This window comes from Phyllobates terribilis, unplaced genomic scaffold (assembly GCF_046119375.1).
Source record: "Phyllobates terribilis strain yellow unplaced genomic scaffold, ASM4611937v1 Scaffold_2__4_contigs__length_985480577, whole genome shotgun sequence".
NCBI lineage: Eukaryota > Metazoa > Chordata > Amphibia > Anura > Dendrobatidae > Phyllobates > Phyllobates terribilis.
Window position 1 is genome coordinate 792,744,606 of NW_027362762.1, and position 25,862 is coordinate 792,770,467.

The following is a 25,862-nucleotide window of genomic DNA, read 5'->3' on the forward strand; positions in this document are numbered from 1 at the left end:
AGACGCTCTGGACTGAGGTCTAAGGGGTAACTTTTCTCTTTGTGGAGAGTGACACACCGGCTCTGGCATGCCAATGTAATGAGGCTTATTCGCCGTGCAATGCTCCTCTGGGAAATTAAATATGTAAATTGCCTCTTCAGAGAAAAAGAGGACTAGAACTCTATAGCGCCACCTATTCACGGCAGAATGGCTGGAGACAGAACTTTAGGTGGTGCAGGGGTTGCAGTCGCTCCTGGGCACTGGAATCTAGGGGGGGTGAGAGATCACCCAAAGAGAAGGCCATTAAAGACCAGTGATAATTGGGGAAACTGTTGGAGGTTTTACTTTGCGGCTCATGAGCTTCAAGTTAAGCCACTGATAATGGCTGATTGTTTTTACCCCTGATGGGCACTTTGCCCTAACACATGGTTATTACAACTTCACCCCACATGGTAACTCAGCTAGGCCATCACTAAGAATCGGTATTAGTGTCTGGTAGACTGGCACCATGTCTTAGCTGGAAATATTTCTTTTTGTTATGGTGTTCTGTGCACTTAAAAACACTTTTTTATTATCAATTTATCACACAAAGCAAAGAACAGGAGAATTTTCTTCTATATGTTGATCCAATAAAATTACTTCCCACTTTATACTTCACCCTCCCCCACTTTATTACCACATGGGGCCTTCATAAATGTCTCTCTCTGTTTAATAGCTGTAACGTTATTCTAATCATAGCTGGACACTTATATGTAATCACTCCATTTTTAAACACTTCATAAATGCATTTTTTATCCCTGTAATTAAGAAAATGGCCGTGTACAGTTTATCTCTTGCTGGGCATTGGCTGCAATGTTCAACAGTGCTAAGCTCCAAAGCCTGTAGCTGCGTAGCCCCCACAAGTCGCTCACTTTATGGGTTAAATCACTGTTTTCGCTTTACCATAGCGTCGACGCTCTGAACAACAATACAGCTAATCTGTCTCTGCGGAGTGTTGTGTGTAAATTATTTCACTTGTTCTAGGCCTCGAAGAATTTGCAGTGGGGGATATTGTTTCATACGGAATAAAAATACCAGAAATACCCCATGAAATCAACATAAATGAAAAGTAGCGAGAATTTAATGTCTTTAAGGTTGATATGGACTTTAATGTGTTAGTATTTGTAACATAGAGATCTAGAAGAAGCCATAAAATCTTTACTATTGAGTTGGTACTTCATACACCCAGCTCATATACTGTACTGTATATAGAAATTCAGATCCTGATTGTCAGCCTTGGTGACTGTATTTATGGGTGTAGTGTCAAAGGCCCACCAGTAACATTGACTCTGGGGGCCACTATTCAGCCACATGCAAATATTACATTACCCTCAATCAAAAATTTACCTCTGCTTCTATGTAATAATACACTGAGTAATTTATCAAGTGAAGGATGAGATGCTGCATTTGTCTGTAGTGAGTGACTCAAGTATATTATTCCAACTATATGTCATATTGGGTGGGAGGGGATTAAACCTGCACAGGGGCCCACCGGGGGATTCTCCTGTTCTCCTGTGGGCCAGTCTGAGCCTGTATGAGTATGTGGGGGAGAAGTCCGTTTACTAATGCATGTAACATTCTTTACAGTCATGGTAGGTTTGTAGAGCCGATCAGCTGTATATATCACATCCATACAGGCTGTCATACTGATGAGCATTTGGAAACTATTGTCTATGCCAGGGTTCCCCAACTCCAGTCTTCAAGACCCACCAACAGGTCACGTTTTCAGGATTTCCTTAGTATTGCACAGGTGATAACTACATCACCTGCACAGGTAATAATTCCATCACTTGTGTAATACTAAGGAAATCCTGAAAACATGACCCCTTGGTGGGCCTTGAGGACTGGAGTTGGGGAATACCAGTCTATGCAGTAAGACCCACGCTCAGTGAACTTATTTAAAGAGGTTTCCAAGTTTGTTTAAAAAACTGCCAGTAGTAAGCCATGGGGATAAAGGAATAAAAAATATCTACTTACCTATGAATCTGTTCCCGCTCCAGGACTACCATTCTAACCATCCTCACTGAACCTCTGCCGATCACGCCATAGCCACCAGTCACCTGACCACTGCAGCCGCTGATTGGCTACAGAACCAACAGACTAGTGGTCGGGATTACACGGGTTGTGGCCTGGTGAAGACCATTGGTACAGCAACACTGGAGTGGGAATTGGATTCTCTGATAGAGTACCCCTCTCAAAAAACATTCCAAATATTCTTTGAATACTTTTCCAGAATATTCACTGTTCGTATGAATTTTTTTTTAGAGTTCTTTTCTAATAAGGATTTGAAAACCTCACCAGGGGAAACAAAAGTGACATCACTATGTGGTGTGAAAAAAAAAAACACTTCAAAAACGTTTTCTATACTGCTTCAGGAAAAGCTTCAAGAAAAAGACATAAAAAGTAGCATTTTCCTTAAGTGGATTCCTTTGAAAAACTCACAGCATTTTCTACCTTGAAAAAACTCTGTGTGAACCTAACCTATATCTTTTTTATCCCCATTGCGTGCTGCTCAGGCTTTAAAACTCTTACAAACATATTTTTCTTACAAAGTAAGTACATGTTTTTGTATAGAACCCCAAACCCAGCTTTCTCTTTTTTTATCTATATATTTATCTATCTATCAATCTCATATCTATCTATCTCATCTATATCTATCTTTTGAGCAAATATGTATCAATAAGTATATTGTTTAAAAATCGAACATATCTAAAATTTATATGTATCTACTCATCTATTTATCAGCTGTATCTATCTATCTTTCTCTCGTTCTTTCTATATAGCTATCTACTATTCTATTTATATATTTTTGATTCTTTGGTGTCTATCAGTCTATCTTTAAGCTATTATGTATCAATAGTAATATTATTCAAATCTGTAACATATTTAAGATATATGTATCTATTGTCTTACCCTTCTATCTAACAGATGTCTGGGTTAGATATCTATCCATCTATCAATCAAACACCAACTACTGTATATTCATGAATTCAGCATATATATAATCTATCTATAAAACACCTACTTTATTCCTGGAATCAGTGTGTGTGTATATATATTCATTTATTCATATATATATATATTCATTACATATGTGGTTTAAACAATACACTACGTAACTGGTTCTTTCCTTCAGACTATGGTGTAGTGACATGTCTGTGTCTATCTATCTATCTATCTATCTATCTATCGATCTATCTATCCCATATCCATCGATCTATCTATCTATCTATCTATCTATCTATCTATATCTATCCATCTATCTATCTATCTATCTATCTATCTATCTATTTATCCCATATCTATCTATCTATCTATCTATCTATCTATCTATCTATCTATCTGCATGAAGTCCAGTGTATATATATATATATATATATATATATATATACAGTATATATATATACTTAATCCATGAATATAGTTGGAGACAGATAGATATGGGACAGATAGATAGATAGATAGATATAGACAGGATAGATAGATAGATAAATAGATAGATAGATAGATAGATAGATACTGTAGATAGATAGATAGATAAATAGATACAGGTGCATCTCACTAAATTAGAATATCATCAAAACGTTAATTTATTTCAGTTCTTCAATACAAAAAGTGAAACTCGTATATTATAGAGAGTAATTACAAACAGTGATCTATTTCAAGTGTTTATTTCTGTTAATGTTGATGATTATGGCTTACAGCCAATGAAAACACAAAAGTCATTATCTCAGTAAATTAGAATACTTCATAACACCAGCTTGAAAAATGTTTTTAAAATCCGAAATGTTGGCTTACTGAAATGTATGTTCAGTAAATGCACTCAATACTTGGTCGGGGCTCCTTTGGCATCAATTACTGCATCAATGCGGCGTGGCATGGAGGCGGTCAGCCTGTGGCACTGCTGAGGTGTTATGGAAGCCCAGGTTGCTTTGATAGCAGCCTTCAGCTCATCTGCATTGTTGGGTCTGGTCTCATCTTCCTCTTGACAATACCCCATAGATTCTCTATGGGGTTAAGGTCAGGCAAGTTTGCTGGCCAATCAAGCACAGTGATACCTTTGTTTTTAAACCAGGTATTGGTACTTTGGGCAGTGTGGACAGGTGCCAAGTCCTGCTGGAGAATGACATTTCCATCTCCAAAAAGCTTGTCAGCAGAGGGAAGCATGAAGTGCTCTAAAATTTTCTGGTAGACGGCTGTGCTGACTTTGGTCTTGATAAAACACAGTGGACCTACACCAGCAGATGACATGGCTCCCCAAACCATCACTGATTGTGGAAACTTCACACTAGACCTCAAGCAGCTTGGATTGTGTGCCTCTCCACTCTTCCTCCAGACTCTGGGACCTTGATTTCCAAATGAAAATTGGAACTCTGGGAGCTTGTGGAGTGTGTCAATGACTGCCTTCTGGACATATGTCAAGTCTGCAGTCTTCCCCATGATTGTGGAGCCTACTGAAACAGACTAAGGGACCTTTTTAAATGCTTAGGAAGCCTTTGCAGGTGTTTTTTTGTGAATTATTTTAATTTACTGAGATAATGACTTTTGTGTTTTCATTGGCTGTAAACCATAATCATCAACATTAACAGAAATAAACACTTGAAATAGATCACTCTGTTTGTAATGACTCTATATATTATATGAGTTTCACTTTTTGTATTGAAGAACTGAAATAAATTAACTTTTTGATGATATTCTAATTTGCTGTGATGTAAATATGGGATAGATAGATAGATATGGGATAGATAGATAGATAGATAGATAGATAGATAAATAGATAGATAGATAGATAGATAGATAGATAGATATGGGATAGATAGATAGATAAATAGATAGATAGATAGATAGTTGAAAGATAGATGACAGATAGTAGACGCACATGTCACTACCCCATGGTCTGGAGGATAGGACCAGCTGTATAATGTACTGTGTAAATCATATCTGTAAGGAATATACTGGAATTAAGCGCTGGTTGTACTGGGAATAATCTTACACTTACTGGTCCTATCCCCCAGTTCCCCTCACACCTCCCAGTGACAATGGTGTAATGATATGCAGACACAGTGACCTCAGTACTGTCAATGCAGAGTGTTAGGATTTGCACCAGTGCTCAGCAATCCCATAACAGGGTGAATAGAAGTTTACCTCCCAGTAATATAAGCAGTCGTGGTATTTATACTGTGCAATAATTAGTGTATTACTTGAATCCACATAGAAAGCCTGAGCCTCCTCTGGTGCTGCTGGAGTGGGGAGAGTGAATGGATGGAGGCTGCTAGCACTACTCTCCTTTTGCTTTGCCTTAATTCCCATCTCTTTCTGCTCTCATCCAATTAGTGCAGTGTATTAAGCGGTTTATCATCTCATAGTCAGCCATTGAGAGAAACAAGGCGAACACTTTGCTATAGAGCCTGCTCTCCTTTGACACCCTCAGGTACTTACATATTCCACTGTGCTATGAATAATAGAGGAAGAATAGAGCACTAATTCCCTCATCAAAGAATGCCTTGTCTGCTGCTTTGCTCAACAACACTATTCTGATCAAAAGAAAAGCAATAAAGCTTAGCATAACAAAACGAAACCTACTTATTAGCTTAGTGGTTAAATTAATGCAGAGCCGCAGCTATTCACATCCAACGTTTGAAAACAGCCTCCAACAACCCGATAAAGCGACATTGGGGATGGAGGAATTTTAAGCTGAAATGTGAAGCTTGACTTAATCTAGAAAACAACTAGAATGAGTTTGGGAAGAATGGGGTAATTAAGAAATATTTAGCTGATATACATCAGAGGCACCAGGGTGGAAAGCAAGGGATGAGGAGTACAAACATGCTGCTGCCCAGCCTCCCATTTATTCCTATGGCCTGCTATAACGGACAGCTCCAGGGTCCATGGCCATAGATGCGCCATGTGCCTGCAGTTGCCCTTTTAATGGGACACACAAGGAAGCTTGTTCTTATGGCATCTGGAGCAGAGACACCTTCACTTGTAGGGCATGAAAGGACACACAACACTAGGTGGCGCTACTCAGGGCACATCTACAGTCATTATATTCTGCACATGGCTTCCAATTTCATTGCTGGATATAGTATTATTGACATTTAATAATAGGGCTCTAAATGTATATACTTATTTCTACATGTTATAAAAGTAGCGGTTGTCCCATCTGGAGGAAATCTTGTCCAAGTAAAGACCCAACAAAGAGCAGATTTTTTAGGTAACCATACACCTTCCCTTAAGGGAATCTGTCACCACATTTGACCTATCTATTATGGGCATACAGGTTATAGACTGCTGAGGAGAGTGATCCCTGTATGTCTCATATCAGATGGCTTGTTGTGGATAAATCATCTTTATTATTTTATATAAATGACCTCTTCCAGGCTATGGGGATTATGTTGTCTGGAAGATAACTCTGCCACCAGAGCTTATTTTACATGAGGAGGATTTACCAGTGTGATGTATAATGGCCGCTATCTGCTCTCCTGATCTCACTGCAAAGCTGTGTGTGATTATACCTGACACATCTGCAGTCTCCTCTCAGCTTCCATCTCACAGGCAGACAGGCAGGCCTGGATTGGTAATCTGCCCTACCGGGCACTTTCCCGTTGGGTCGCGGGGTGGCGCTGCTTGGGGGGCCACCAGCCTGTTTTTACGGCTGCCTGCCCCTTTAATTTTACTGGTGCCTGCCCTGGTGGCTCGGCATCACTCGGGGTGGGGTGCGCACACGTAGCGTTCATCATTTGAACGCTGCGATGCACATATGGCTGGGGCAGCAGGGAACGCGCTGACACTGCTATGTGCCAGCGCGTTCTGTGAGCAGAGAGCGCGCGCTCTGCTCTCCCGCCCGCGGCCCTAGCAATGCTGCAGCCGCAGCCCTAACAACACAACAGCCGCGGCGACGCCGGAGCAGCAGGGAACAAGGTAGGTGAGTATTTTTTTATTTTTTTATCATCAAACAGTACTATGTGGGGGCCATCATATGTGGGGGCCATTATACTGTGTGAGCCATCATATGTGGGGGCCATCACATGTGGGAGCCATTATACTGTGTGGGCCATCATATGTGTGGGCCATTATACTGTGTGGGCCATCATATGTAGGGGCCATTATACTGTGTGGGCCATCATATGTAGGGCCCATTATACTGTTGGGACCATCGTATGTGGAGGCCATCATATGTGGGGGCCATTATACTGTGTGGGCCATCATATGTGGGGGTCATTATACTGTGTGGGCCATCATATGTGGGAGCCATTATACTGTGTGGGCCTTCATATGTGGGGGCCATCCTATGTGGGGGCCGCCATATGTGAGAGCCATCATATGTGGGGGCTCTCATATGTGGGGGCCATTATGCTGTGGGGCCATTATACCATGGGGCTCATTATACCGTGAGGGCCATTGTACTGTGTGGGTCATCATATTATACTGTGGGGGACATTATACCATGTGGGTAATTATACTGTGGGGGCCATTATAATATATGGGCCCATCATATTATCTGCAGCACTATACATGGGGCCATCATACTATGTGCAGGACTGTATGTGGGACCATCATATTATGTGCAGGATTGTATGTGGGGCCATCATACTATGTGCAGGACTGTATGCGGGGCCATCATACTATGTGCAGGACTGTATGCGGGGCCATCATACTATGTGCAGGACTGTATACGGGGCCATTATACTATGTGCAGGACTTTATGTGGGGCCACCATACTATGTGCAAGACTGTATGCGGGGCCATCATATTATGTGCAGGACTGTATGCGGGGCCATCTTATTATGTGCAGGACTGTATCCAGGGCCATCTTATTATGTGCAGGATTGTATGCGGGGTCATCTTATTATGTGCAGGACTGTATGCGGGGCCACCTTACTATGTGCAGGACTATATGTGGGACCATCATACTATGTGCAAGACTCTCTGCGGGGCCATCTTATTATGTGCAGGACTGTATGTGAAGCCATCATACTATGCGCAGGACTGTATGTAGGGACATCATACTATGTGCAGGACTATATGTGGGGTCATCATACTATGTGCAGGGCTATTAGGACTTTTGCTATGGGGCCCCATGATTTCTATGTACACCCCTGGCGGCCACCTAATACGCTCCAGACCCGCAGTCATCCGCAATGTGCTGTCGTTCCTGCCCCAATCAGCAACTGGGTCACTGGGTGAGTTTGTGTTCTATCCCGGGTACTGCACATTTGTCATCTACTTAAATCAATAAGGGGCGGATGTGCAGTACCCGGTTGTGGCCACTATACAGTAGGCGGAGCTGTGCGGTTCTGTAACTGAGCAGTTCCTGCCGGCACCGAGAACTGCTGATCAGCGGGGGTACCAGGTGTCACACCAACACCAATCAAACATTGATGACCTATCCTTAGGAGTGGGTGAAAAACCCCTATAACTAGGAGATAGGGTGGGCTGAGTGTATAAATTATAATTATTAGAATATACACTGACCTTAGGTCCTCCTGCAGCTAGGGGCATACATAGCAGAAGTCTTAGTTTTGGTTCCCCCTTTCAAAACCAAAAATTGTCAGCGGGGTCACGGGGCATACACAGTCACAGAATGGTGTATATCCCAACTTTTAAAGACAAAGTCATTTTTCACCTATTAAACTCTCTTAGTGTTAGCACCCACAAACTGTACGGAAAAGTTTGTATAGAAAAAATACACTCCTATTATAAAACAGCGATTTGCATGTGGGCTTCTTTGGTTTGAGTGCCAGGGCTGATTTTCAGTCCCAGTCCCGCCCTGCAGACAGGGTAGTAATATTGTTACAATACAGCAGAGCTCAGAGAAATGTGTTTGCAAGAAGACAAATTTAATTTAACCAGTTCTGTGTTAGTTACTAGTGTTGAGCGCGCATGCTCGACACTGCTCGGTACTCGCCCGAGCATCTCACTACTCGGGATGTTCGGCGAGCACCGAGCATTTCCGGGTTACTCGGGCGGGAGCTCGGATCTCCGCCCTGCATGTTTGGCGCTCTTTACAGAGCCAATGAACATGCAGGGATTGCCAACCAGTCACTGTAATGCCGCAGCCATGTTGTTTGTGGGTATTACATTGATTGGCTGGCCGCACAGCGTCACCTCGAGTATTTAAAACCGGGGGCCGCCATCTTGGATACTGTCGCTCCGGATCAGCCAGTGTAGGGTCAGTGCTGCAGAGCTAGGGAGAGATTTATACTGCGAAATAGTTAGTGTAGGGTCTGTAAAGGCTGCCAGAACAAACAGTCCTTCTCAGGACTAATATCCATCCCAGATATCAGGCAGGCAGGCTGTATAGAAGATGCAGTGGTTATACCAACAAACAGTGCATTACAGTCCTGTGTGCTCCTGCTGGTCAAATTTCTAGACTTAGCCCCAGGTCTCAGGGGCCAGGAAAAATCCTTTTTTTTCATCTAAATCCTGTTTGTTTGTTTTTTTTTCCTTAGTCACACTGTAAAAGTACACGTCTTATTAACCTTTTGGTATTCCCCCCCCCCAAATAAAAAAAAAAATTGAGTGTGTCTGTGACTGTTCAGACACCAATATATCTATTTAAAAGATTCTGGTGTAGGCCAGAGAACTAGAACTGTGTTTTTCCTCTTCCATGGTTTAAATCTGGGTGTTATCAACCTGCTTGCCTTTTTTCCATAAAAAAAAAAACAGTGTGAGTGTGTCGCTGGCTGTTCAGACACCAATATATCTATTTTAACAAGTCTGGTATACACCAGGAAATTAGAACTGTGGTTTTGCAGTTCCATGGTTCAAATCTCTGTATTATCCACTTTTTTGTGTTTTTTGCATAAAAAAAAAACATTTTCAGTGTCTCACTGACTGTTCAGACACCAATATATCTGTTTAAAAGAGTCTGGTGTAGGCCAGAGAACTAGAACTGTGGTTTTCCTCTTCCATGGTTCAAATCTGGGTGTTATCAACCTGCTTGCCTTTTTTCCATAAAAAAAAAACAGTTTGAGTGTGTCGCTGACTGTTCAGACACCAATATATCTATTTTAACAAGTCTGGTATACACCAGGAAATTATAACTGTGGTTTTGCAGTTCCACGGTTCAAATCTCTGTATAATGCACTTTTTTGTCTTTTTTGCATTAAAAAAAAACATTTTCAGTGTCTCGCTGACTGTTCAGACACCAATATATCTGTTTAAAAGATTCTGGTGTAGGCCAGAGAAATAGAACTGTGGTTTTCCTCTTCCACGGTTCTAATTATTACCCTTTTGCCATTGATAGTGCGAGTGTAAGCTATTTTACTTCATTTACAATGGGCAAGGTGCGTGGCAAGGGACATGGAACTGGATGTTCTGGTGATGGTGCGTGCAGAGGATGGGGCCGTGGCCAAGGTGAAAATGTGGCACAACCAACAGCCACATCTTCTCGCTCCCAGTTCTTGACCGAATTACTAGGGAAGCACACAAGACCACTATTGCGAACTGATCAGTGTGAACAGGTTATTAATTGGATAGCAGATAATACTTCCAGACACCTGGGCACCACCACCTCCGGTCTGTCTTCCACACGGTCAAGTGTTAGTAGCCGTGAGTCTCGACCGCATACTCCTCCTCACCCTGATGCTCCTTCCTCCCACCATGCAGAGTGTCGTCAGACAGCAACTGATCCCACAGTTGGACACTCTGAAGAGCTGTTCACTGGTCCATTTCCATATTTGGGCCCCTCGACTGCTCCGCTTGAAGTGGTGGAAGAGGAGATCCCAAGTAGCGATGGCCAAATATTTGAACAGCCACGGCCACAGGAAGGCGACGCTTGCAATTTGTTACAGGAGGTGGACGATGACGATACAATTGCCACGAAGTGAGGAGGAGGACCGTGGTGCGGAAGAGGAGGAGGTGGTGGATGATCTAGTAACTGACCCAACGTGGCAGGAGGACAAGCAGAGCGAGGCCAGCAGCACACAGGGGGAGGGAGAGTACCCCAACAGGCAGGAAGAAGCAGTGTGGTGGCCGCAGACAGAAGGCGGGCAACTGTTCCCCGTAACACCAACACGATGGACGTTGCCAGTACAACCGGTAGGTCTTCCAGAGTATGGAATATTTTTAAAGACTCTGCTGATAACCCCAAAAAGGCCACTTGTACCACCTGCCAGGCCAGCATCAGCAGGGGTGACAAAACTACCAGCCTGACCACCACCAGCATGATCAGGCACAAGTCAGCAAAGCACCCGACTTTGTGGGGCGAACCCCAGGGTCCACAACCAGTGTCAGCGGGTGTCACCACTGCTTCTTCAGCTGTTGTGCGTGTAAGAGAACCCCCTGTTGTGCGTGCAAGGCAATCCCCTGTCCATACTGCATGCAAAGATGCCCCCTCCTCTCAGTCTTCACTTGTAACGGCAGTTTCTCAAGAAACAGCATCAACATCCACGTCCACGTCCCAACGCAGCGTTCAATTGTCCATATTCCAGACCTTTGAACGAAAGCGCAAATTCGCAGCCAAAGCCCCACAGGCCACAGTCCTAAATTCGCACATTTCATGACTGCTTGCGTTGGAAATGCTGCCTTTTAGGCAGGTGGAGACGGAATCCTTCCGCAACCTTATGGCGGTGGCCGTCCTTCGGTACTCGGTCCCAAGCCAACACTATTTTGCCCGGTTTGCCATCCCCGCACTACACAAGCACATGTCCCAAAACATCTGCCGTGCCCTCAACAGCGCAGTTACTGGGAGAGTCCACCTGACAACGGACACGTGGACAAGTGCTTGTGGCCAGGGACGGTACATCTCCCTGACGGCACACTGGGTAAGCATAGTGGAAGCCGGGACCCAGTTGGACCTTGGGAGGGAACACATCCTCCCCACACCGAGGATTGCGGGCCCTATGTCAGTCAGAGTTGCCCCCACAGTGTACAGCTCCTGCGCATCATCCTCCTCCTCCGCCTCATGTTCAGCCTCCATCTCAGATATCACCACATCAGTTACAAGCTGGAAGCACTGCAGTACTGCCTCAGCCAAGCGGCAACAGGCTGTGCTGAAACTCATAAGCTTAGGCCATAAACCTCACACTGCTTGTGAGTTGTGGACAGCTGTGAAAAAGCAGGCAGATCTGTGGCTGAGGCCGCTGAACCTACATTCAGGCATGGTCGTGTGTGACAATGGCCGTAACCTGGTGGCGGCTCTGAGGCGAGGCAAGATCACACACGTACCATGCCTGGCTCATGTGCTTAACCTCGTGGTTCAGCGGTTTCTTAAATAGTACCCCTAGTTGCCAGATCTGCTCGTTAAAGTACGCCGCCTGTCAGCTCATTTTCGGAAATCGGCTACAGCTTCCGCCGCCCTTGCTGTGTTGCAGCAGCGTTTGCAGCTTCTGGCACACCGACTGGTGTGTGATGTCCCCACACGTTGGAACTCTACCCTCCACATGTTGCAAAGGATTTGTGAGCAGAAGAGAGCAGTTGTGGAGTACCGGCTGCAACAAGGCCATCGATATTCAGACTCCACACATAAGACCTCAGGAGTGGAACTGGATGTCTGCCATATGTACCATCCTGACAAACTTTGAGGAGTACACCAAGATGGTGAGTGGCGATGACGCCATCATTAGCCTCAGCATCCCACTTGTCTGTCTTTTGCAACGCTCTCTGCAGAGAATTAAAGAGGAGGCATTGCAGCCAGAGTATGATGAGATGGATCAAGAAGCCGTAGCGGGCGATTACACACAGCTCAGCCTCATCTCATCCCAACGTGCATTGGGGGACAATGAGGGAGAGGGGGAGGAGGAGGAGGAAGAACAGGAGCTGGTATCATGCGCTGTAGACAGTAGTACCTGTACAACTGTCATACCGTCGGTTCAGCATGGGTGGCCTGAGGACAGGGGGGAGGAGGTGGAGGAAGAGGAGGAGAAGAGCATGGTCAGTCGTCATCTTGGTGAGGACACGGAAGTCTTGCCCGTTACCAGTCTGGCACGCATGGTTGACTTTATGTTACGCTGCCTTAACCGTGACCCTCGCGTTGTCAAAATGTTGGGTGACAGTCTTTACTGGTTGGTGACATTTTTAGACCCCCGCTACAAGGAGAACTTTCACTCTCTTATTCCTGAGGTGGAGAGGTCTACAAAAATGGGGCAATACCAGAAGGCCCTTGCTGCAGAACTGTTAACAAAATTCCCATCTGAACACGCTAGTGGCAGAGGTCACAGTTCGTTGACCAACCAAGGCGTACAGGCGAGAGAGACGCAACTCCAATCCAGCAGAGGCAGGGGAACACTGTCAACGTTCTGGGACAGTTTTCTGAGACCCGCCCAGTTTACAGGCCCTGAGGCTCGGGGTACTCTCACAAAGAGTGAAAAGTTTCAAAAGATGGTGAGGGAGTACCTTGCCGACCGTTATTGTTTTTTTATTCCACTGCGACCTCCACCACTCTTCCAAGGGGCATTAAAACCATCTTGTTAAGCACCTGTGACCTCCACGTCTCTTCCAAGGGGCATTAAAACCATCTTGCTAAGCTACTGCAACCTCCATGTCTCTTCCAAGGGGCATTAAAACCGTCTTGTTAAGCTACTGTGACCTCCACGTTTCTTCCAAGGGGGAATTAAAACAGTCTTGTTAAGCTACTGCGACCTCCACCACTCTTCCAAGGGGCATTGATATTGTCTTTTTATTCCACTGCGACCTCCACCACTTTTCCAAGGGGCATTAAAACCGTCTTGTTAAGCTACTGTGACCTCCACGTCTCTTCCAAGGGGCATTAAAACAGTCTTGTTAAGCTACTGTGACCTCCACGTCTCTTCCAAGGGGCATTGAAACCATCTTATTAAACTACTGCGGCCTCCACCACTCTTCCAAGGGGCATTGATATTGTCTTTTTATTCCACTGCGACCTCCACCACTCTTCCAAAGGGCACTAAAACCGTCTTGTTAAGCTACTGTGACCTCCACATCTCTTCCACGGGGCATTGATATTGTCTTTTTATTCCACTGCGACCTCCATGTCTCTTCCAAGGGGCATTAAAACCATCTTGTTAAGCTACTGCTACCTCCACCACTTTTCCAAGGGGCATTGATATTGTCTTTTTATTCCACTGCGACCTCCACCACTCTTCCAAGGGGCATTAAAACCGTCTTGTTAAGCTACTGTGACCTACACGTCTCTTCCACGGGGCATTGATATTGTCTTTTTATTCCACTGTGACCTCCACGTCTCTTCCAAGGGGCATTTAAACCGTCTTGTTAAGCTACTGTGACCTCCACGTCTCTTCCAAGGGGCATTAAAACCATCTTGTTAAGCTACTGTGACCTCCATGTCTCTTCCAAGGGGCATTAAAACTGTCTTGTTAAGCTACTGTGACCTCCACGTCTCTTCCAAGGGAAATTGATAATGTCTTTTTATTCCACTGCGACCTCCACGTCTCTTCCAAGGGGCATTAAAACCGTATTCTTAAGCTACTGCGACCTCCACCACTCTTCCCAGGGGCATTGATATTGTCTTTTTATTCCACTGCGACCTCCACCACTCTTCCAAAGGGCATTAAAACCGTCTTGTTAAGCTACTGTGACCTCCACATCTCTTACACGGGGCATTGATATTGTCTTTTTAATCCACTGCGACCTCCATGTCTATTCCAAAGGGCATTAAAACCGTCTTGTTAAGCTACTGCGACCTCCACCACTCTTCCAAGGGGCATTGATATTGTCTTTTATTCCACTGCGACCTCCACCACTCTTCCAAGGGGCATTAAAACTGTCTTGTTAAGCTACTGTGACCTCCACGTCTCTTCCAAGGGGCATTGATATTGTCTTTTTATTCCACTGCGACCTCCACGTCTTTTCCAAGGGGCATTAAACCCGTCTTGTTAAGCTACTGCGACCTCCACCACTCTTCCCAGGGGCATTGATTTTGTCTTTTTAATCCACTGCGACCTCCACCACTCTTCCAAAGGGCATTAAAACCGTCTTGTTAAGCTACTGTGACCTCCACATCTCTTCCACGGGGCATTGATATTGTCTTTTTATTCCACTGCGACCTCCATGTCTCTTCCAAGGGGCATTAAAACCGTCTTGTTAAGCTACTGCGACCTCCACCACTCTTCCAAGGGGCACTGATATTGTCTTATTATTCCACTGCGACCTCCACCACTCTTCCAAGGGGCATTAAAACCGTCTTGTTAAGCTACTGTGGCCTCCACGTCTCTTCCACGGGGCATTGATATTGTCTTTTTATTCCACTGTGTCCTCCACGTCTCTTCCAAGGGGCATTTAAACCGTCTTTTTAAGCTACTGTGACCTCCACGTCTCTTCCAAGGGGCATTAAAGCCGTCTTGTTAAGCTACTGTGACCTCCACGTCTCTTCAAAAGGGCATTGATATTCTCTTTATATTCCACTGCGACCTCCACATCTCTTCCAAGGGGTATTTAAACCCTTTTGTTAAGCAACTGCGACCTCCACCACTCTTCCAAGAGGCATTGATATTAACTTTTTATTTAACTGCGACCTCCACCATTCTTCCAAGAGGCATTAAAACCATCTTTTCAAGCTACTGTGACCTCCACGTCTTTTGAATGGGGCATTGGTATTGTCTTTTTATTCCACTGCGACCTCCACTACTCTTCCAAGGGGCATTAAAACCGTCTTGTTAAGCTACTGCGACCTCCACCACTCTTCCAAGGGGCATTGATATTGTCTTTTTATTCTACTGCGACCTCCACCACTCTTCCAAGGGGCATTAAAACCGTCTTGTTAAGCTACTGTGACCTTCACGTCTCTTCCACGGGGCATTGATAATGTCGTTTTATTCCACTGCGACCTCCACGTCTCTTCCAAGAGGCATTTAAACCGCCTTGCTAAGCTACTGTGACCTCCATGTCTCTTTCAAGGGGCAATAAAGCCATCTTGTTAAGCTACTGTGACCTCCACCACTCTTATAGGGGGCATTGATATTGTCTTTTTATTCCACTGTGACCTCCACCACTCTTCCAAGGGGCATTAAAACCGTCTTGTTAAGCTACTGTGACCTCCACGTCTCTTTCAAGGAGCATTGATATTGTCTTTTTATTCCACTGTGACCTCCACCACTCTTCCAAGGGGCATTAAAACCATCTTGTTAAGCTACTGTGACCTCCACCACTCTTCCAAGGGGCATTGATATTGTCTTTTTAATCCACAGTAACCTCCACGTCTCTTCCAAGGGGCATTTAAACCGTCTTGTTAAGCTACTGTGACCTCCATGTCTTTTCCAAGGGGCAATAAAACTGTCTTTTTAAGCTACTGTGACCTCCACGTCTCTTCCAAGGGGGAATTAAAACCGTCTTGTTAAGCTACTGCGACCTCCACCACTCTTCCAAGGGGTATTAAAACCATCTTGTTAAGCTACTGTGACCTCCACGTCTCTTCCACGGGGCATTGATAAAGTCTTTTTATTCCACTGTGACCTCCACGTCTCATCGAAGGGGCATTTAAACCGTGTTGTTAAGCTACTATGACCTCCACGTCTCTTCCAAGGGGCATTTAAACCGTCTTGTTAAGCTACTGTGACCTCCACGTCTCTTCCAAGGGGCATTAAAACTGTCTTGTTAAGCTACTGTGACCTCCACGTCTCTTCCAAGGTGCATTGATATTGTCTTTTTATTCCACTGCGACCTCCACGTCTCTTCCAAGGGGCATGAAAACCGTCTTGTTAAGCTACTGCGACCTCCACCACTCTTCCAAGGGGCATTGATATTGTCTTTTTATTCCACTGCGACCTCCACCACTCTTCCAAGGGGCATTAAAACTGTCTTGTTAAACTACTGTGACCTCCACGTCTCTTCCACGGGGCATTGATATTGTCTTTTTATTCCACTGTGACCTCCACGTGTCTTCCAAGGGGCATTTAAACCGTCTTGTTAAGCTACTGTGACCTCCACGTCTCTTCCAAGGGGCATTAAAGCCATCTTGTTAAGCTACTGTGACCTCCACGTCTCTTCCAAGGGGCATTGATATTTTCTTTTTATTCCAGTGCGACCTCCATGTCCCTTACAAGGGGCATTAAAACCGTCTTGTTAAGCTACTACGACCTCCACCACTCTTCCAAGGGGCATTGATATTGTCTTTTTATTCCACTGCGACCTCCACCACTATTCCAAGGGGCATTAAAACCGTCTTGTTAAGCTACTGTGACCTCCAGGTCTCTTCCACGGGGCATTGATATTGTCTTTTTATTCCACTGCGACCTCCACGTCTCTTCCAAGGGGTATTTAAACCGTCTTATTAAGCTACTGCGACCTCCACCACTCTTCCAAGAGGCATTGATATTAACTTTTTATTTCACTGCAACCTCCACCACTCTTCCAAGGGGCATTAAAACCGTCTTGTCAAGCTACTGTGACCTCCACATCTTTTCAATGGGGCATTGATATTGTCTTTTTATTCCACTGCGACCTCCACGTCTCTTCCAAGGGGCATTAAAACCGTCTTGTTAACCAACTGCGACCTCCACCACTCTTCCAAGGGGCATTGATATTGTCTTTTTATTCCACTGCGACCTCCACGTCTCTTCCAAGAGGCATTTAAACCGCCTTGTTACGCTACTGTGACCTCCACGTCTCTTCCAAGGGGCATTAAAACCGTCTTTTTAAGCTACTGCTACCTCCACCACTCTTCCAAGGGGCATTGATATTGTGTTTTTATTCCACTGTGACCTCCACTACTCTTCCAAGGGGCATTAAAACCGTCTTGTTAAGCTACTGTGACCTCCACCACTCTTCTAGGGGGCATTGATATTGTCTTTTTATTCCACTGTGACCTCCACCACTCTTCCAAGGGGCATTAAAACCACCTTGTTAAGCTACTGTGACCTCCACGTCTCTTTCAAGGGGCATTGATATTGTCTTTTTATTCCACTGTGACCTCCACTACTCTTCCAAGGGGCATTAAAACCGTCTTGTTAAGCTACTGCGACCTCCACCACTCTTCCAAGGGGCATTGATATTGTCTTTTTATTCCACTGTGACCTCCACGTCTCTTCCAAGGGGAATTTAAACCGTCTTGTTAAGCTACTGTGACCTCCACGTCTCTTCCAAGGGGCATTAAAACCATCTTGTTAAGCTACTGTGACCTCCACGTCTCTTACAAGGGGCATTTAAACAGTCTTGTTAAGCTACTGTGACCTCCACGTCTCTTCTAAGCGGCATTGATATTGTCTTTTTATTCCACTGCAACCTCCTTGTCTCTTCCAAGGGGCGTTTAAACCATCTTGTTAAGCTACTGCGACCTCCACCACTCTTCCAAGGGGCATTGATATTGTCTTTTTATTCCACTGCGACCTCCACCACTCTTCCAAGGGGCATTAAAACCGTCTTGTTAAGCTACTGTGACCTCCACTTCTCTTCCACGGGGCATTGATATTGTCTTTTTATTCCACTGCGACCTCCAAGTCTATCCAAGGGGCATTTAAACCATCTTGTTAAACTACTGTGACCTCCACGTCTCTTCCAAGGGGCATTAAAACCGTCCTGTTAAGCTACTGTGACCTCCACAACTCTTCCAAGGGGCATTGATATTGTCTTTTTATTCCACTGCGACCTCCACCACTCTTTCAAGGGGCATTAAAACCGTCTTGTTAAGCTAATGTGACCTCCAAGTCTCTTCCAAGGGGCATTGAAATTGTCTTTTTATTTCACTGTGACCTCCACGTCTCTTCCAAGGGGCATTTAAACCGTCTTGTTAAGCTACTGTGACCTTCACGTCTCTTCCAAGGGGCATTAAAACCGTCTTGTTAAGCTACTGTGACCTCCACGTCTCTTCCAAGGGGCATTAAAACCGTCTTGTTAAGTCACTGCGACCTCCACCACTTTTCCAAGCGGCATTGATATTGTCTTTTTATTCCACTTTGACCTCCACCACTCTTCCAAGGGGCATTAAATTCGTCTTTTTAAGCTACTGCGACCTCCACCACTCTTCCAAGGGGCATTGATATTGTCTTTTTATTCCACTGTGACCTCCACGTTTCTTCCAAGGGGCATTTAAGCAATCTTGTTAAGCTACTGTGACCTCCACGTCTCTTCCAAGGGGCATTAAAACCGTCTTGTTAAACCATTCTGACCTCCACATCTCTTCCAAGGGGCATTAAAACCATCTTGTTAAGCTACTGTGACCTCCACGTCTCTTCCAAGGGGCATTAAAACCGTCTTGTTAAGCTACTGCGACCTCCACCACTCTTCCAAGGGGCATTGATATTGTCTTTTTATTCCACTGCAACCTCCACCACTCTTCCAAAGGGCATTAAAACCGTCTTGTTAAGCTACTGTGACCTCCACATCTCTTCCACGGGGCATTGATATTGACTTTTTATTCCACTTCGACTTCCATGTCTCTTCCAAGTGGCATTAAAACCGTCTTGTTAAGCTACTGCAACCTCCACCACTCTTCCAAGAGGCATTGATATTGTCTTTTTATTCCACTGCGACCTCCACCACTCTTCCAAGGGGCATTAAAACCGTCTTGTTAAGCTACTGTGACCTCCATGTCTCTTCCAAGGGGCATTGATATTGTCTTTTTATTCCTCTGTGACCTCCACGTCTCTTCCAAGGGGCATTTAAACCATCTTGTTAAGCTACTGTGACCTCCATGTCTCTTCCAAGGGGCATTAAAACCGTCTTGTTAAGCTACTGTGACCTCCACGTCTCTTCCAAGGGGCATTAAAACCGTCTTATTAAGCTACTGTGACCTCCACGTCTCTTCCAAGGGGCATTGATATTGTCTTTTTATTCCACTGCGACCTCCACGTCTCTTCCAAGGGGCATTAAAACCGTCTTGTTAAGCTACTGCGACCTCCACCACTCTTCCAAGGGGCATTGATATTGTCTTTTTATTCCAGTGCGACCTCCACTTCTCTTCTAAGGGACATTTAAACCGTCTTGTTAAGCTACTGTGACCTCCACCACTCTTCCAAGGGGCATTGATATTAACTTTTTATTCCACTGCGACCTCCACCACTCTTCCAAGGGGCATTAAAACCGCCTTGTTAAGCTAATGTGACCTCCACGTCTTTTCAATGGGGCATACAGTGCCTACAAGTAGTATTCAACCCCCTGCAGATTTAGCTGGTTTGATAAGATGCAAATAAGTTAGAGCCTTCAAACTGCAAACGAGAGTAGGTTTTATGAACAGAAGCATAAATCTTACAAACCAAAAAGTTATGTTGCTCAGTTGAATTTTATTAAATTTTAAACATAAAAGTGTGGGTCAATTATTATACAACCCCTATGTTTAATATTTTGTGGAATAACCCTTGTTTGCAATTACAGCTAATAATCGTCTTTTATAAGACCTGATCAGGCCGGCACAGGTCTGTGGAGTTATCTTGGCCGACTCCTCCATGCAGATCTTCTCCAAGTTATCTAGGTTCTTTGGGTGTCTCATGTGGACTTTATTCTTGAGCTCCTTCCACAAGTTTTCAATTGGGTTAAGGTCAGGAGACTGACTAGGCCACTCCAACACCTTGACTTTTTCCCTCTTGAACCAGGCCTTGGTTTTCTTGGCTGTGTGCTTTGGGTCGTTGTCTTGTTGGAAGATGAAATTACGACCCATCTTAAGATCCTTGATGGAGGAGCGGAGGTTCTTGGCCAAAATCTCCTGGTAGGCCGTGCTTTCCATCTTCCCATGGATGCGGACCAGATGGCCAGGCCCCTTGGCTGAGAAACAGCCCCACAGCATGATGCTGCCACCACCATGCTTGACTGTAGGGATGGTATTCTTGAGGTCGTATGCAGTGCCATCCAGTCTCCAAACGTCACGTGTGTGGTTGGCACCAAAGATCTCGATCTTGGTCTCATCAGACCATAGAACCTTGAACCAGTCTGTCTCAGAGTCCTCCAAGTGATCATGAGCAAACTGTAGACGAGCCTTGACATGACGCTTTGAAAGTAAAGGTACCTTACGGCTCGTCTGGAATGGAGACCATTGCGGTGGAGTACGTTACTTATGGTATTGACTGAAACCAATGTCCCCACTGCCATGAGATCTTCCCAGAGCTCCTTCCTTGTTGTCCTTGGGTTAGCCTTGACTCTTCGGACAAGCCTGGCCTCGGCACGGGAGGACACTTTCAAAGGCTGTCCAGGCCGTGGAAGGCTATCAGTAGTTCCATAAGCCTTCCACTTACGGATGATGCTCCCAACAGTGGAGACAGGTAGGCCCAACTCCTTGGAAAGGGTTTTGTACCCCTTGCCAGCCTTGTGACCCTCCACGATCTTGTCTCTGATGGCCTTGGAATGCTCCTTTGTCTTTCCCATGTTGACCATGTCTGAGTGCTGTTCACAAGTTTGGGGAGGGTCTTAAATAGTCAGAAAAGGCTGGCAAAAGAGATCTTTAATCCACACATGTGAAGCTCATTATTCTTGGTGCCTGAACTACTTCTTAATACTTTAGGGGGACCAAACAGAATTCTTGTGGTTTGAGGGGTTGAATAATAAATGACACTCTGAATTAACTTTTAACGTTTTAAAAAAAAAATAATAAAAAAAACAAAAACAAAATTTGCTGCAGTGCATTTCCCACTTCCAGACTGATCTACAGTACAAATGTCACAATGCCAAGTTTATTCCGCATGTGTCAACCAGCTAAATCTGCAGGGGGTTGAATACTACTTGTAGGCACTGTAGATATTGTCTTCTTTTTCCACTGCGACCTCCACGTCTCTTCCAAGGGGCATTAAAACCGTCTTGTTAACCTACTGCGACCTCCACCACTCTTTCAAGGTGCATTGATATTGTCTTTTTATTCCACTGCGACCTCCACCACTCTTCCAATGGGCATTAAAACCGTCTTGTTAAGCTACTGTGACCTCCACGTCTCTTCCAAGGGGCATTGATATTGTCTTTTTATTCCACTGTGACCTCCATGTCTCTTCCAAGGGGCATTTAAACCGTCTTGTTAAGCTACTGTGACCTCCACGTCTCTTTCAAGGGGCATTAAAAACGTCTTGTTAAACCACTCTGAACTCTACGTCTCTTCTAAGGGGCATTAAAACCGTATTGTTACGCTACTGTGACCTCCACGTCTCTTCCAAGGGGCATTGAAATGTTGTTTTTAATTAACTCTAACCTCCACGACTCTTCCAACGGGCATTGCATTTCCTCCTAATTTTAGTCAGCTTTTGCTTTTCAATGCATAGGCGAACACTAAGGGAGACCCACTCCCCAATAATGGGTAGAAGGTTTTTAGTATGCTGTTATCCACGTCTTTTTCAAGGGGTATTGCAGTTCCTCATAATTTTTGGAAAGCTTTCCATTCACTGCTTAGGCCAACAGTGTACAGGAGACCCAGTTGCTATAAATGGAAAAAACGGTTTAGTTAAGGCCCTCTGACCTCCATGTCACTTCCAAGGGGCATTGGAGTGCCTCGAAATTTTTGGTAGGCATTGCACTCACTGTATGCCCTATAACTGTGTAGCTGAACCGCTCCTTTTGGTACAGAAACATATCCTACAAGACATGTGTGATTGACTGGCCTGATATTAATGTGAATGGTCCCTGTTCCTCCTGCTCTTTCTCCTTTGCCACCACCTCATCCATCATTCATCACCTGAAGCTTTGTTTTAATGGGAGTCATAGAACTGGGATAGTAGCAGGAAAAGTTCCAGCAATCCTCGGAGGAGGTAGGATATGCGCCAAAACGCTGACCACCTCAGGCCTAGCCGCTACTACATACAGTGCCTACAAGTAGTATTCAACCCCCTGCAGATTTAGCTGGTTTGATAAGATGAAAATAAGTTAGAGCCTTCAAACTGCAAATGAGAGTAGGTTTTATGAACAGAAGCATAAATCTTACAAACCAAAAAGTTATGTTGCTCAGTTGAATTTTATTAAATTTTAAACATAAAAGTGTGGGTCAATTATTATACAACCCCTACGTTTAATATTTTGTGGAATAACCCTTGTTTGCAATTACAGCTAATAATCGTCTTTTATAAGACCTGATCAGGCCGGCACAGGTCTGTGGAGTTATCTTGGCCCACTCCTCCATGCAGATCTTCTCCAAGTTATCTAGGTTCTTTGGGTGTCTCATGTGGACTTTATTCTTGAGCTCCTTCCACAAGTTTTCAATTGGGTTAAGGTCAGGAGACTGACTAGGCCACTCCAACACCTTGACTTTTTCCCTCTTGAACCAGGCCTTGGTTTTCTTGGCTGTGTGCTTTGGGTCGTTGTCTTGCTGGAAGCTGAAATTACGACCCATCTTAAGATCCTTGATGGAGGAGCGGAGGTTCTTGGCCAAAATCTCCAGGTAGGCCGTGCTATCCATCTTCCCATGGATGCGGACCAGATGGCCAGGCCCCTTGGCTGACAAACAGCCCCACAGCATGATGCTGCCACCACCATGCTTGACTGTAGGGATGGTATTCTTGGGGTCGTATGCAGTGCCATCCAGTCTCCAAACGTCACGTGTGTGGTTGGCACCAAAGATCTCGATCTTGGTCTCATCAGACCATAGAACCTTGAACCAGTCTGTCTCAGAGTCCTCCAAGTGATCATGAGCAAACTGTAGACGAGCCTTGACATGACGCTTTGAAAGTAAAGGTACCATACAGGCTCGTCTGGAACGGAGACCATTGCGGTGGAGTACGTTACTTATGGTATTGACTGAAACCAATGTCCCCACTGCCATGAGATCTTCCCGGAGCTCCTTCCTTGTTGTCCTTGGGTTAGCCTTGACTCTTCGGACAAGCCTGGCCTGGGCACGGGAGGACACTTTCAAAGGCTGTCCTGGCCGTGGAAGGCTAACAGTAGTTCCATAAGCCTTCCACTTACGGATGATGCTCCCAACAGTGGAGACAGGTAGGCCCAACTCCTTGGAAAGGGTTTTGTACCCCTTGCCAGCCTTGTGACCCTCCACGATCTTGTCTCTGATGGCCTTGGAATGCTCCTTTGTCTTTCCCATGTTGACCATGTCTGAGTGCTGTTCACAAGTTTGGGGAGGGTCTTAAATAGTCAGAAAAGGCTGGCAAAAGAGATCTTTAATCCACACATGTGAAGCTCATTATTCTTGGTGCCTGAACTACTTCTTAATACTTTAGGGGGACCAAACAGAATTCTTGTGGTTTGAGGGGTTGAATAATAAATGACACTCTGAATTAACTTTTTACGTTTTAAAAAAAACAAAAAAAAAATGACACTCTGAATTAACTTTTTACGTTTTAAAAAAAACAAAAAACAAAAACAAAATTTGCTGCAGTGCATTTCCCACTTCCAGGCTGATCTACAGTACAAATGTCACAATGCCAAGTTAATTCCGCATGTGTCAACCAGCTAAATCTGCAGGGGGTTGAATACTACTTGAAGGCACTGTACATGCGCTTGCATTCAAAGGAACAGAAAGCTAAGGAGATGGATGGCCTCATGATCATGTATAATTTACTCGTTGTGTAGGAGGCCGACCACTGCTGCTGTCTACCTTCTGAACTTTGTGTTGAAGCCTGATTGACCCAGGACTCGCAATCCTCTATGTCTGGAGGACGTGTTGCATCCCAGTGTCCAACTGTGTCCCGGCTTCCACAATATTAAACCATTGTCAAGGCGTCAGTGGGATGGACCATCCCTGGCCACATTCACTTGTCCACGTGTTTGTGGTTAGGCTGTCCTTCAAATAGGTGCGGCTGGGGACCATTTATGGACATCCGGCCGCCCCCAGGCAGCTGGGGACCGTGTGTGGGCACCCGGCCGCCGGGCGGCTGGGGACTGAGTATGGATACCAGGCTGCCGATGCAGCCATGACGTGGTGGCCAGATTCCGCCTCCACATGCCTAAAAGGCCCAATTTCAAGTGCAAGCAAGCTAGTAGTATTGTATTGCAGCCTGGGGGTGGGTGGGTGGCAGGCTGCACACTTACGCTTGCATTCCAAGAAAACAAAGCAGATGCTAACTTCTATCATCATCATTATGTTCCTCACCTTGGCACTCTCAGCTCCCCTGATGGAGAAGCCAGGGCCCACCGGAAGAGTCTGGTTGTTTGGTGGGCTTGGCCAATGCTGCCCTAAAGCAGGCCAGACTAAGAAAAGTGTGGGGAAGGATACCGGGACAAATAGGGGCGGCTGGGGACCGAGTATGGAAACACGGCCGCCCCCTGTCGGCTGGGGACCGAGTGTGGACACCCGGCCACGGGGCGGCTGGGGACCGAGTATGGACACCCGGCCGCCCCCTGGTGGCTGGGGACCAAGTGTGGACACCCGGCCGCCGGGCGGCTGGGGACTGAGTATGGATACCAGGCCGCCGACGCAGCCATGACGTGGTGGCCGGCGTTTGCCTCCACAAGTCTAAAAGGTCTCATTTCAAGTGCAAGCAAGCTAGCAGTATGGTATTGCAGCCTGGGGGTGGGTGGGTGGCAGGCTGCACACTTACGCTTGCATTCCAAGAAAACAAAGTAGATGCTATCTTCTATCATCATCATGCTCCTCACCTTGGCACTCTCAACTCCCCTGATGGACAAGCCAGGGCCCACTGGAGGAGTCTGTTGTCTGGTGGGCTCGGTCAATGCTGCCCTAAAGCAGGCCAGTCTAAGAAAAGTGTGGGGAAGGTTACCGGGACAAATAGGGGCGGCTGGGGACCGAGTATGGACACCCGGCCACCCCTTGGCGGCTGGGGACCAAGCGTGGACACCCGGCCGCTGAGCGGCTGAGGACTGAGTATGGATACCAGGCACCGACGCAGCCATGACGTGCTGGCCGTATTCCGCCTCCACATGCCTAAAAGGCCCAATTTCAAGTGCAAGCAAGCAGTATGGTATTGCAGCCTGGGGGTGGGTGGGTGGCAGGCTGCACACTTACGCTTGCATTCCAAGAAAACAAAGCAGATGCTAACTTCTATCATCATCATCATGCTCCTCACCTTGGCACTCTCAACTCCCCTGATGGA